Source organism: Gossypium arboreum, chromosome 8, assembly GCF_025698485.1.
Source record: "Gossypium arboreum isolate Shixiya-1 chromosome 8, ASM2569848v2, whole genome shotgun sequence".
Classification (NCBI taxonomy): Eukaryota; Viridiplantae; Streptophyta; class Magnoliopsida; order Malvales; family Malvaceae; genus Gossypium; species Gossypium arboreum.
Window position 1 is genome coordinate 22,790,900 of NC_069077.1, and position 15,261 is coordinate 22,806,160.

Below are 15,261 nucleotides of genomic sequence, written 5' to 3' on the forward strand. Positions count from 1 at the left end.
TGGTTTTCAAGGTTCAGCTTTTTCTCTTGTTGGTGAGGTTGTTGTTGAAAGTCTGGAGGGGGTTGTGGTCTCTTGTTTCCTTGACCACTCCAAGAGAAATAGGGATGGTTCCTCCAACCTGCATTATAAGTGTTATTGTAAGGATTATTCTGAGACCTAGAATTATTACCCATATAGTTGACTTGTTTGTACTCTGTGCTAGGATCGTGGGGTAAATATTCTGCATTGTTAGCTCCTCCTCCATTTAAATCACATTGCATCATAGGATGTACCTGCGTAGAACCATATAAACCATCAATTTTCTTAATTAAAAGTTCTACCTGATTTGATAACATGGTGACCGCATTTACGTTAAAAACACCGACTGCTTTCATCGACTTTGTCCTCATGACTTGCCACTAATAATTATTCAGTGGCATTTCCTCTATAAACCCATAAGCTGCTTCAGGTGTTTTATTGTTCAGTGTACCATCGACTGTTGTATTGATGGACTGCGTTGTTGAGGGATTCAAACCGTCGTAGAAGGTTTGAACCTGTAACCATAAAGGTAACCCATGGAGAGGGTACCTTCTCAATAAATCCTTATACCTCTCCCACGCATCATATAGGGTCTCTAAGTCCATCTGTACGAAGGAAGAGATATCATTCCTCAACTTATCTGTCTTAGCCGGTGGAAAGTACTTCATAAGAAATTTCACAGTCATTTGATCCCATGTAGTGATAGAACCTCGTAGTAAGGAATTCAACCATTGTTTAGCTTCATTTCTCAATGATAATTGAAACAACCGTAAGAGAATGGCATCATCAAAAAAGCCATTTATCTTGAAAGTGTCGCAGAATTCCAAAAAATTAGCCAAATGAGCATTTGAATCTTCATCTTGCAAACCATCGAACTGAACAAACTGTTGAATTATCTAAATAGTGTTCAGCTTCAATTTGAAATTATTCGCAGCAGTGGCAGGTCTCACAATACTCAATTCAGCCCCAGTTAGAGTGGGCTTGGCATAATCGTACATAGTACGAGAAGCAGGATTCAAATTTGCGAGATTTGCGGCAACCACAGGAGGAAGCTGATTATTTTAATTATCAGCCATCTCATTAGTAATAACAATAACGTCCTCTTACTCTTCCACTATATTCTGTCGATCCTGCCTTGCTTCACTACAGTTTCTGCGAGCTGTACTTTCAATTTCACTATCAAATACCAAAGGTCCCAATGGGTTTGTTCTAGTTATAAACTAAAGGAACCTGCTAGAAGAAAATAAAAGAAAAATTAGAAACCAAAAATTAAGCTAAAACAAAAATAACATGCAATGAAAATAAAAATGGCTAAATTAATAAAAATCCAGTGTTCCTAATATTTTAGTTCCCCAGCAACAGCGCCAAAAACTTGATGGTCACTAAACTAAATAAAATTACAACAAAGACAAGTACACCTATCGAATAATAGTATAGCTATGGTGAGTCAGGAATATCGTATCCACGAGGACTAAAAGTACTAGTACTTACTATATTTCTATTATCTAGCCAAATAAATTGAAGGAATTGTTTTTAATCTAAAATTAACTGAACAAATTACTAAGAACGCAACAGAGAATTAATTAAGAAAAAATAATCGAATAAGTCAATGAGATAGACAATACCTAGGAAAGAATCCACCTAGACTTCACTTATTATTCTGAATCTGAATTAGACGATTTATTCACTTGTGCCTTGATCCGTAGAAATCCCTAAATTATATTAATATCTCTTTTGAGAATAAGAACAACTAACTCTAAGTTGATTAATTGAAATCTCTTTCTAATTAAAACCCCTATTGTCACATTAACTTGATCTATGGATTCCTCTATTAGATTTAACTCTAATCCGGTAGATTTATGTCATCCTATTTCTAGGATTGCATGCAACTCCACTCAATTATGCTAGATCTAATCTTAAACAGTGACTTTTACTCTACTGAAATAAGCACATTAAGCATGAATTAATATCCTAAAAATATTAAAACACGAAATAAGTATACATAATTGAGAACAAGAATCAAGTATTTATCATGTAATTCAGAAATCAAATAATAAGATTCATATAGGTTTCATCTTCCCTAGGTATCTAGGAAATTTAGTTCATAATCTAGAATAACATCATCTCAAATTTAGGAAAACAACAAGACATAAAGAAACCCAATAAAACTTCTAAAGAAATTGGATAGAGATCTTCAATCTTGAAGGAGATCCGCTTCTAAAATGAATCTGATGGCGTTCTTCGAGCCTTGTCTTCACTCTTTTCTATGTGTCCCTTTATGTCATCTTCTAGTGTGTATTTATAGACTTTAGAATACTCAGAAAGCCTAAAAATTTAGTTTTTCCGCGTGTTTGGAAAATAAGAATCGATATCGATACAGGCTGGCACATGGGTGACTGGATCACACGGACGTGTGGCTAGCCCGTGTGGAAAATGCTCAGGCCGTGTGGATCTTGAAAACAGATCTTTTTGTATGTTTTTGGCCTATTTTTCGCTCCTGTCACTTCCCTATGCTCACCGAAGCATAAAATTATGAATTTAAAGGATTAGGAGCATCAGATTCACTAATGTACATAATAAATCATCCAAAAATACATCAAGAATGAGATTAAAAACATGTTACTTTTATAGCTTATCAATACATTAAAATTTTAATAATTATAATGATAAAAGATATAATAAAATAGTAAAATCATTAAAAATGATCATTATCTTTATTTCTCTATTTGAAAATCGAAATCTTCAAGGAAATGATCCTTCAAGCTTTGGTCTTCTCTCTTATGCTTGCATGGTATGATTTTCAAACCCGTTTCTTATAATTTTTACGTTTTTGAGATCGTTGCAACTAGGTCCAACTAACTCATTGCTTTGATTTTGAAACTGTTAACGATTTTGGATTTTTCCATTGATGACTCTCATTTATTCTTGATATTAAATAATGAATTTGTAGTCTCGGTTGTTGATTAAGATTATTTTATAAAGTGATTTTTGTTAGTTTTTAGTTAAATGATTAAATTGATAAAATATTAAGGTTTACATAGAAATCTTATGAATTGTGAATAATTAGGGACTATACTAGTTTAGAAACAAATTCATATAAATGGACTAAATTGTGATAAATGTACAAGTTCAGGGAAAATATGTTAATAATGAAAACTTAAGGGTCATAGGCATAGAAATAGTTTGATAACGTATGTGAATTTAATTACTATATAGTTCAAGAACTGAGTTAAAAAGAAAATAACTGAGGAAAAGGAAAAATTACGGAGTAATCCGTGTGAAGAAACTAGTAGCGGATTTTAGGTAAGTTTAGAGTATAAATGAATTAATTTGTATTACATTTAAATTGATGTTGTTATGAATTAGTTAAATATTTTATTTTGAAATGTGAATTTTGTATTGATTACTAATAAGTACGAATGGATTTTGTATTTGTTGAGAAATGGATGTAATCATAATAATGAAATCTTAGAATGAAAACCCTGGATTCGTAGAATAGGTGTGAATATTATGAAAGTACCTCTAATATGTTATTTTGATCAATTTGGTTAATTTCCCATTTGAACGTAGTAAACAACTAGGATACGATTGGGATGTTAATAGGGTTAGTATATATGCTTGCACAGGATTGCACTTCGGTGCTTCTATTCAGACTTTAGCACCTCTATTTGCACTTCAGTGTCTCTATTTACACTACGATGCCTCTGATTGCACAATTGTGCTTCTATTTGCACTTCGGTACCTTGTTACGTAAATGCCTTTGGTATGTGTAGTTACTCGAGTATCCGAGTCAAGTTACTATAGTTTATTGGGATAAGTGTTTATTGATTTATAGTTTAATTACTTACTTAATACTATTTCATATTTATGACGTTATTAAGTTATGAATGTTGGAATGAAATTCTTATATATATATATATATATATATATATATATGTGGATGGTTACATTGAGATAACTTGATTGATGGAATTGATTGATTATTGGAAAGGTGTTGTTATGTTATATATGAATAAATACTAATAAGTTGTAAACTTGTATTTGGTTATTAGAAGATAGAAATTAGCTTCTTGTTTATTTAACTTGGTTAAGGTAAGTTTAAATGATGTTTAAACTATGAACTTATTAAGCTTCTTAAGCTTACTTGTTCGTTTGAGGTTATTTTGTAGTTACCATTTTGCGAATTGATCGGACGAATCGATTTAGAGCTCACACTATCCAGCCATCTCGGTAGCTTTTGTTTTTCATTTTGGGATGTGGTATGTATATAGGTGTTTTGTTGTTGATATGTAAATTGTAATGTTATTTTGGTATATCTAGTAATGTGCTTGGTTTTGGAAGTGTACTTGTATTGGTTATAAACAAGTTAATCCCAGATGGTACATATATTTGATAGAGATGTTTTGAAATGGTTGCTTGTTGAGTATGCCCATATTTTGGTCAATTAGATTGGTGGTTTTAGGCATGAATGGTTGACTAGTGACAAAGCTTATTCCCTAACTGTAACCTTGTTCTTGAATTGAACGAGTGTGTGAATAGAGGTTCCTTTTAATGGCATCTTGGTTAGACATAGGATGCAAGAATATTTTGCATGTATTTGGTTATTTGAATGTGCTTTTAACTATGTAAAATAGGTTAGTTATGGTATGTATTGTTGTACAAGAAATGATGCTTGAATTGGCTTGATGTAGGGGTTAAAAATAGAGCACACGGCTTGGGACACAGGCTGCCACATCGTGTGTGCCACACATGGTCACCCCACATGGTCGTGTGTATTTATTGTTTTAAGTGTAGGTTTTTGATAAACCATAATTTATACATGTTTTTATCCCATGCTTAGCACATTTATGGATGATTTCTCCTTAGATTTGGTGAATTCGATGCTCCTAATTCTTTAATTTCATGTTTTAAACTTAAGTGAGCATAAGAGAGTAAAAAGAGCGAGAAACGGGCCGAAAATAGAGAAAATGGACCCACATGGGAAATCAACACGGCCTGGGCTTCCTCACACGGACGTGTCCCACAGTCGTGTCCCTTTGGCAGGATCAAAGTACGACTTACATGGGTAGACTACATGCTCGTCCTTATTCAATAGCCTTGACCACGGGCTGGAGTAATCGCACACGAGCGTGCCACACGGGCGTGTCCCTACCGGGCCTAAGTATAACTCTATTCCAAAAAGGCCAATTTTGAGGGCTCTTAGGCATTTTAAAGCCTATTTAAACACCTGATGAGGCACTTAGGAAGGGGACACGGAGTAGGAAGCAGGGAATTACTCAAGGAAAGCTGATTGATCCATCTCAAAAGCCGGATTCATCATCAAGACTGAAGATCTCCCTTCAAGTTCCTTCAGGAGTTTTGGGTTTTCTTATGTTCTGTTATCTTTATGCTTTTGAGATGTTATCTCAAAAGTATGAACTAAACTCCCTAAATACCTAAGGGGAATGAAACCTAAGATGGATCTTGTTATTATTATATGAATTGTATGATAAATATTTGACTTATTCTTAATTATATGTTCTTAATTCTTGTTTTAATATTCCAGGATATTGATTCGAGTTAATGTTCTTATTCAGAGGAGGAATAGACCCTGTCTAAGAGTAAATTTGTCATAATTAAGCGGATTTGATAGCACGCCTAGAAATAGGGTGATAAGATTTTGCCAGATTAGGGTGAAACCTAATAAGGGGATCCGTAGATCGAGTTAATGCAACACTAGGGCGTTAATTAGAAAGAGATTTCAATTAATCAACCTAGGGTTAGCCATTATTAGTCTCGAGAGAGATAATAATATAACTTAGGTATTTCTACAGATCAAGTCAAATGAATAAATCGTCTGATTCAGAGTCAAATAACAAGTGAAGTCTAGGTGGATTTTTCCTTAGGTATTGTCTTAATCAATCGAATTTTCCCAAAAGCTTTTCCCCAATTTCTCTCCGTGTACTCTTATTTTAGTTAGTTTAGATAGCCAAATCCCTTAATTTTTAGGCTAGATAATAAAAAGAAGGTAATTACTAGTACTCTTGGTTCCTTTGGGTTCGACAATCCAGTCTCGATAGGTACACTTGCCTTCATCGTGATAATAGTTAGATTCAAGAACGATTAATTATAAATATTTAAAACCTGTCGCGAATATCACATATCAAGTTTTTGGTGCCGTTGCCAGGGAACTAGGATATTAGGAACACTCAATTTTTATTACTTTAGCCATTCTACTTTATTTGCAATTTAAATTTTTATTTTATTTTCTAATTCTTCATTTATTCTCTTCTGACAGGTTTTTATAGTGTATGACTAGAAGAAACCCATCGGGACAATTACTGTTTGATAGTGAGATAGATCACACAATTTGCAGAAACCAAATAGAAATAAGGCAAAGCTTACAATACACAGAGGAAGAGCAAGAAGACGATACTTCAACCACAATTGAGGAGATGGCTGAAAACCAAGAAAATCTGCTACCTCCTGTGATTGCTGCTAATTAGAATCCTGCTCCACGCACTATGTATTATTATGCTAAACCTTCTTTAACAGAAACTGAATCAAGCATAGTTAGACCTACTGTAGCTACAAATACTTTTAAACTGAAACCTAACACAATTCAAATGATACAGCAATTTGTTCAGTTTGATGGTTTACAGGACGAAGATCCCAACGCTTATTTGACAAACTTTTTGGAACTATGTGATACATTTAAAATAAATGGCATTTTTGATGATGCCATTCACCTTTGGTTTTTTTCCTTTTCGTTGAGGAATAAGGCAAACAGTGGTTGAATTCGTTACCCCGAGGGTCAATTACTACTTGGGAACAAATGACTGAAAATTTTTTACTAAAATATTTTTCGCCAACTAAAAAAGCTAAATTACATAATGATATCTCTTTTTTTGTGCAGATGGATTTAGAAACACTCTACGATGCCTCAGAGAGATACAAGGACCTCTTGAGAAGATGCCCTTACCATGGGTTACCACTCTGGCTATAGGTTCAAACATTTCATAATGGCCTGAATCCTTCAAATCAACAGATGATCGACGTAGCCGCTGGCGGAACGATCAATAATAAGACACCTGAAGATGCTTATGAATTTATAGAAGAGATGTCACTGAATAATTATTAGTGGAAAGTCATGAGGACAAAGCCAACGAAAATAGCTGGCGTTTATAACGTCGATTCGGTCACCATACTCTCTAATCAGGTAGAACTCTTGAATAAGAAAATTGACGGTTTTCTTAGTTCTTTATAGGTTCACCCAGTAATGCAGTGCGAATCAAGTAGAGGTGGATCGAGCAATCCAGATTACCCACCCTATGGCCACAACATAGAGAATGAGTAGTTAAATTACATGGGTAATAATCCTCGATCTCAAAATAATCCTTATAATAATACTTACAATGCAGGTTGGAGAAACTACCCAAATTTCTCATGGGGAGGCCAAGGAAATCAGCGACCACCACCACCTCCAGGCTTCCAACAACCACCCTACCAACAAAAGAAAAAACCAAACCTTGAAGAGATGCTAACAAAATTCATCTCAGTGTCAGAAACTCGTTTTTAGAATACCGAGACAGCACTTAAAAATCAACAAGCATCGATCCAAGGGCTCGAAACTCAGATAGGTCAAGTCACTAAATTGATATCTGAATGACCAAAAGGTCGCCTGCCAAGTAACACTGAACCCAACCCAAAAGAGCATGTGAAAGAAGTTACACTAAGGAGTGGGAAAGTGTTAGCTGAATCTGAAAAGAAGCCACCACAAAAAGTTGACAGAAAGGAGGTCGAACCCAAAAACAATGACAATCTAATGCCAAAAGAATATAAACCACCAATCCCATACCCAGTAAACTTAAAGAAAGACCGCATGGATGCACAATTCGGTAAATTTCTTGAACTTTTTAAACAACTGCATATTAACTTACATTTTGTTGAAGCTATATCGTAGATGCCTACATATGCAAAATTTTTAAAGGAGCTTCTAACAAGCAAAAGGAAGTTTGAAGACATATCTACAGTGGAACTTAATGAGGAATGCTCAGCCATACTCCACAATAAACTGTCAACCAAACTGAAAGATCCACGAAGTTTTACTATTCCCTGCTTAATTAGTACTTTGAATGTTGATAAAGCACTAGCTGATTTAGGTGCCAGCATTAATTTGATGCCATATAAAATGTTTAAATAACTTGGTCTAGGGGAACCTAAACCCACTAGGATGAGTATTCAATTAGTTGATAGATCTGTTAAATATCCTAAACCCACAATAAATTTATATTCCTTTTTGATTTCGTTGTGCTTGACATGGATGAAGATGTTGAGGTGCCTTTAATCATAGGTCGGCCATTTTTAGCCACTGCTAGGGCTGTAATTGATGTGGGTGATGGTAAATTGGTACTTAGAGTAGGTGACGAAGAGATTATTTTTACAATTTATGATGCCATGAGATTTTCTAGAGAATAGGATGACTCATGTTATTTTATCGACTCCATTGATTATGCTACTCAAGATTCTTTTCAGGAAATCATACACAAGGACACGATGGAATACTGTCTTGCCCAAGGAGATGGGATGGATGATGATTTTGAAATAGAAATCGAACTAAACTCTAATGAAACCTCCCCAAAACTAGCAGAATATGAGGGAATTAAGGTAAAAGATGAACTTAAGTAAAAACCCTCTATTGACGAACCTCTAAAACTGGAACTTAAATAATTGCCAACTCATTTGGAATATGCATTCCTTGGAAATAAATTCACATTACCGATAATTATTTCATCCAACTTGCAACCCAAGGAGAAAGAAGAATTACTCTAAGTATTAAGAGAGCATAAAAGGGCCATAGCTTGGAAAATTTCTGACATTAAAAGGACCAGCCCTTCTTTTTGCACCCACCAAATTTAATGGAAGATGAATATAAACCATGCATCAAGCCCAAAGACGACTGAATCCCAACATGAAGGAAGTTGTTAAAGCTGAGGTAATTAAACTCCTAGATGCTGGAATTATTTATCTTATTTCTGACAGTTCGTGTTAGTGTAGGTTGTTCCTAAGAGAGGAGGCATGACTCTTGTAGTCAATGAGAAGAATGAATTAATCCCAACAAGGACATCATAGGTTGGAGAGTGTGCATTGATTATAGGAAGCTAAATGATGCCATGAGAAAAGACCACTTTCCCCTTCCATTCATTGAGCAAATGTTGGAAAGATTGTCAAGACACATGTACTACTGCTTTTTAGACGAACTATCTGGCTATTTCCAAATCCCAATAGCTCCTGAAGATCAAGAAAAGATGAAATTTACATGTCCATACAGTATGTTTGCTTATCGTAGAATACCTTTCGGTTTATATAATGCTCCTGCTACTTTTCAGCGCTGCATGATGGACATTTTTTACGAACTCGCAGAAGACGTCATGGAGGTATTTATGGATTATTTTTTAGTTTTCGATAACTCTTTCCATCTTTGCATAAAAAATTTAAAACGGGTGTTAATAAGATGTGAGGAAACAAACCTTGTGCTTAACTGGGAAAATTGTCACTTTATGGTTCAAGAAGGTATTGTGTTAGGACATAAGATTTCTAGTACAGGGATTGAGGTTGATAAATCTAAAATTGAAACCATTGAAAAACTACCTCCCCCTAATTCGGTTAAGGCTATTAGAAGCTTCTTAGGACATACTGGATTTTATAGAATATTTATTAAAGACTTTTCTAAAATAGCTAAGACTTTGACTAAACTACTAGGAAAATATGTGCCTTTTAATTTCGATCAAGAGTGTTTAGAAGCATTTAATACTTTAAAGGATAAACTGACTAAAGCTCCAATTATAATTGCACCTGATTGGAATTCACCTTTTGAACTAATATGCGATGCGAAGGATTTTGCAGTAGGTACAGTTTTGGGACAACGAAGAGATAAACATTTTCAACCTATCTATTATGCTAGCAGGACTTTCACAGCCGCACAAGAAAACTACATCACCACAGAGAAAGAGCTGCTAGCTGTGGTTTTTGCAATCGATAAATTTAGGCCATATTTAATATTGTCTAAAGTTGTCGTTTATACTGATCATTACGCTTTTCGCCACCTTTTGACTAAAACTGATGCAAAACCTCGACTCATTCGATGGATCTTATTATTGCAGGAATTTGACTTGGAGATTAAGGATAATAAAGGAGCTGAAAATCTTGGGGCTGACCATCTCTCCAGGCTTGAAAACTCAAGTACCAAAGAACCAGATGACATTGAAATAAATGATTCATTCCCTGAAGAACAATTTTTTTTCTATATCTGATTCTAAGGTACCTTGGTTTGCAGATATTGCAAATTTCTTAGCCGCTAACATTATCCCAAAAGGGTTGAGACATCAGCAAAAGAAGCGATTCTTCACTGATGTGAAAAACTACTTCTGGGAAGACCCTTTTCTTTTCCGTAAATATGCTGATCAAATCATTAGGAGATGCGTTACAAGGACAGAAGCATTGAAACTTTTGGAACATTGCCATTCAAGACCAACTGGAGGACATTACGGTGGAAATAAGACTGCACAGAAAGTCCTCGAATCAGGTTTTTATTGGCCACTGTATTCAAAGACACCAACAGGTATGTTACTTCTTGTGACAAATGTCAAAGGACAGGTAATATATCCAAACGTGATGAAATGCCTCAGACAGGTAATATATCCAAACATGATGAAATGCCTCAGACATATATGCTCTCATGTGAAATATTTGACGTTTGGGGTATCAACTTCATGGGTCCATTCCCTAGTTTATTCGGGAATAAATACATCTTAGTAGCTGTTGGTTATATGTCCAAATGGGTTGAAGCCCAAGCTTTACCTACTGATGATGCTAGAGGTAGTAGTACGATTCCTTAAGAAACTTTTCTCTCGATTTGGTACACCTAGAGCAATTATCCATGATAGGGGTACTCATTTTTGTACTGCCCAATTTGACAAGACCCTCAAGAAATACGGAGTTCATCACAGAACAACTACCCCTTATCACCCTCAAACTAGTGGCCAAGTCGAAGTAGCGAATCGGGAGCTTAAATGTATCCTAGAAAAGACAGTAGAATTAAACAAGAAGGATTGGGCGATGAAAGTAGATGATGCTTTATGGGCTTATAGAACTGCTTTTAAGACTCCTATAGGAACATTACCTTACAGACTTGTGTATGGGAAAAGTTGTCACCTACCGTTTGAGTTGGAACACAAGGCATTCTGGGCTATAAAATTTCTAAACCTTGACCCCAAACTTGCAGGTGAAAATAGGTTGATGTAGTTGAACGAGTTAGATGAGTGGTGAGCCAATGCATATGAAAATTCGCGCTTATATAAGGAAGCGACAAAGCGCTGCCACGACGCCCGTTTGAAGCAACGAAGGTAATTTGAAGTTAGATATCTTGTCCTATTATATAACTCAAGGTTCAAATTGTTTCCTGAAGCTTAAATCACGATGGTCAGGTCCTTTCGTAGTTCAAACTGTGTTTCCATATGGCACAGTAGAGGTAAGTCATCCATCACAAGGCACTTTTAAGGTAAATGGACATCGTCTCAACATGTATAATGATGAGAATTTCAAAAATGATAAAGAGGAGCTACGACTCCACGAAATTACCTAAATATACCCACAAGGTAGAGTCGAGCTTAGACTATAAACAAGCGCTTCTCGGGAGGCACCCCGAGCATTAACGGTGTTAACTTCTTTAAATTTTAGTCTTTAACATTTAATTCACTAACTGAGTCACTGAATACAGGATTTTTAGAACCACACGGCCAGGCACAAGGGTGTACCGTAGGCTGTGCACATACTACGGGATGCAACACTGCTTTGCGATACGACCGTGTGAAAATAGAGCAAAAACATTTCCCAAACACGGGATCTGGTAAAGCTGCCACGGTCATGCGACATAGCCGTGGGCAATCCTGCCAAATTAACACGGGTGAGCGACACGACCGTGCCCACCGACCATGGTCGAGCTTGTCAAAATAACACGAGCGTGTGCCTGCATGCACGGGCGTGGGAGAAGCGAACGAAGATTGACACGGCCGCGTAACATGGTCGTGTACACCAATGCGCCTAATTTCGAAAACCACAAAACGCACGGGCTGAAATGAAGGCACACGGGCGTGCCTCACGGTCGTGTGCCCCAATTTATCTATAAACACCTATTATTTATTTTATTTTTATCTTTATATTTTGAAATTACTTTTTATTTCCTTTTAATACTATTTTATCTTGAGTTTTTATAATTTTTAGTTTCGACTATTTCATTACGAGTAATTATGCTTCCTTATATTTAATAAAAAGTTCTTGATTCTATCACAGTTATAAAAAGCTCCAAAGCTCATATCGCATAGGAACTAAAAACTCCACTGGAAAAGGACTTATGGACTAATGAACCTCTACCACCACCGGAGTATCCTCCTCCACTCTCATCATTTGCCTTAGTCGATTATTCTCCACAACTCCAAATCAAGGAGTCCATTCATTATTCAGGAAGTTTCACTTCTCTCCCTATCTTATGATTATTTATCTATATTTTTCAATATATCTATCTTTGTACATTGAGGGCAATGTACATCTTAAGTGTGGGGGGTCTTTCATATCATCATTAGAAATCCCTGAATTTTGTCTTATTCTCACGTGAAACATTCATATCACTATTAGAATGAAACATTGATATACATTGATTGTTTAAACTTTAAGACATTAGGGAATCAAGCATGATAAGTTGATTTTTGAAGAATTATAAACTTTAGGTTGTTTCCCTAAGTTTGAGTATTATCGTGAGTTGAAATTCACAAGTTTAAACATCAAAAAGCCATAATTTTTGTGAGATCTTGAGCCTTTAGAGCATCTATTATTTCTTTCATGCTCACTTTTATTGTTGCTTTGAGTGTGTTAATATTGATTTGTTATTCTAGAACTTGCTTGATTATGCATGTCAAGACCACACCATTTGATTTGATATGTCAAGATGATAAAGGCACTTAGGTTTAACCCACTCACTCCACAAAAGCCTACCTTCATAATTGACCCTTAGTGAACCCCTTTGAGCCTAACAAGCCATTAATTGATTTACCCTCAATATTAACTCATAACCCATTGTTGAAATCCCCTAATTTGATCCCTATTTTTGTCGAGATTTGATTTGAATTAATTGCTTAGCTATGTTTTATTCGTAGTTGAAACAATTAAGTTCTATGTTATTTGACTTGTTCTAAAATATATATATAAATATACTTCAACACATATTAATAGTAATTTGTCGTTTCTGAGCTTGAGTGTTAATTTCATATTCTGAGAAGAAGCTCACTTGTACTCAACTGATGACTAGTTATTTTTCTAGCTAGGTAATTTTTCAATTTAATCTCGATCCTAACCTTTTCCTTCAGCTTGTGACCACACCCCCTAACCAAAGCCACGTTACAACCCTTTAAAGACCTTTTTGATTTGTGTATCACCTCAACATATAGTGGTGGAGATTTGATTTTCAAGCAAGCCTATGGTAATAACTTTTGTGAAGATGTTAAACTTTTGTGAGCGATTTGAGTGGATCTTTAGTGAGGATGTTAAACTCTTTGATATTTTGATCAAAGGTAATCACTTGGATAATGGGAGACACCTATGTTTTCGTAATAAAATACTCAACTTGGAATGTTTGAAACTTTGATGTACTTTTAGTTGAATTTTCAATGTATGCATACTTTTGGATTATTTTGAGATATTATTGATAGAGATTATAAATTGAGAAGAACTTATTTTGATTGTGAGCTGAGGATTTTGCTTGAGGACAAGCAAACGCTTAAGTGTGGGGGTATTTGATAAACCATAATTTCTACATGTTTTTATCCCATGCTTAGCACATTTATGGATGATTTCACCTTAGATTTGGTGAATTCGATGCTCCTAATTCTTTAATTTCATATTTTATACTTAGGTGAGTATAGGAGAGTAAAAAGAACAAGAAACGGGCCGAAAACAGAGAAAATGGACCTACATGGAAAATCAACACATCCTAGGCTTACTCACACGGGTGTGTCCCACAGCCATGTCCTTTTGGCAAGATCGAAGCATCACTTACACAGGTAGACTACACGCCCGTGCCTATTCAACAGCCTTGACCACGGGCTGGAGTAATCGCACACGGACGTGTCACAGGGGCGTGTCCCTACCGGGCCCAAGTATAACCCTATTCGGTAAAAGCCAATTTTGAGGGCTCTTAGGCATTCTAAATCCTATTTAAACACCTAAGGAGGCACTTAGGAAGGGGACGCGGAGTAGGAAGTAGGGAATTACTCAAGGAAAGCCGATTGATCCATCTCAGAAGCCGATTCATCATCAAGACTGAAGATCTCCCTTCAAGTTCCTTTAGGAGTTTTGGGTTTTCTTATGTTTTGTTATCTTTATGCTTTTGAGATGTTTTCTTTCATAAGTATGAACTAAACTCCCTAAATACCTAAGGGGAATGAAACCTAAGACGAATCTTGTTATTAATATCTGAATTGTATGATAAATATTTGACTTGTTCTTAATTATGTATTCTTAATTCTTGTTTTAATATTCCAGGATATTGATTCGAGTTAATGATCTTATTCAGAGGAGGAATAGACCCTGTCTAAGAGTAAATTTTTCATAATTAAGCGGAGTTGATTGTACGCCTAGAGATAGGGTGATAAGATTTTGTCGAATTAGGCTGAAACCTAATAAGGGGATCCATAGATTGAGTTAATGCAACACTAGGGTGTTAATTATAAAGAGATTTCAATTAATCAACTTAGGGTTAGCCATTATTAGTCTCGAGAGAGATAATAATATAACTTAGGGATTTCCACGGATCAAGTCAAATGAATAAATCGTCTGATTCAGAGTCAAATAACAAGTGAAGTCTAGGTGGATTTTTCCTTAGGTATTGTCTTAATCAATCGAATTTTCCCAAAAGCTTTTCCCCAATTTCTCTCTGTGCACTCTTAGTTTAGTTTGTTTAGATAACCAAATCCCTTAATTTTTAAGCTAGATAATAAAAAAAAAGGTAATTACTAGTACTCTTGGTTCCTTTGGGTTCGACAATCCGGTCTTGCTAAAGCTATACTACTGTTCGATAGGTACACTTGCCTTCATCGTGATAATAGTTAGTTTGAAGAACGATTAATTATAAATATTTAAAACCTGTCGCGATATGATGTATCAATTTCACACGGCCTGTAATAGCCTGATTTTGGGTCTAGTCAAAACAGT

The 15,261-nt window shown here is 35.5% G+C and overlaps 2 non-coding genes across 2 annotated transcripts; one reads left to right on the plus strand and one right to left on the minus strand.

Annotated features, from left to right (window-relative positions):
* The first annotated feature begins 549 nt into the window (after positions 1-549).
* Positions 550-656, plus strand: LOC128280144 (small nucleolar RNA R71). Its single transcript, XR_008270326.1, has one exon. It is a non-coding gene; the product is annotated as a small nucleolar RNA R71 (small nucleolar RNA).
* Positions 657-6,881: 6,225 nt separating this feature from the next.
* On the minus strand, positions 6,882-6,987 carry LOC128279785 (small nucleolar RNA R71). Its single transcript, XR_008269980.1, has one exon. It is a non-coding gene; the product is annotated as a small nucleolar RNA R71 (small nucleolar RNA).
* Positions 6,988-15,261: the final 8,274 nt, after the last annotated feature.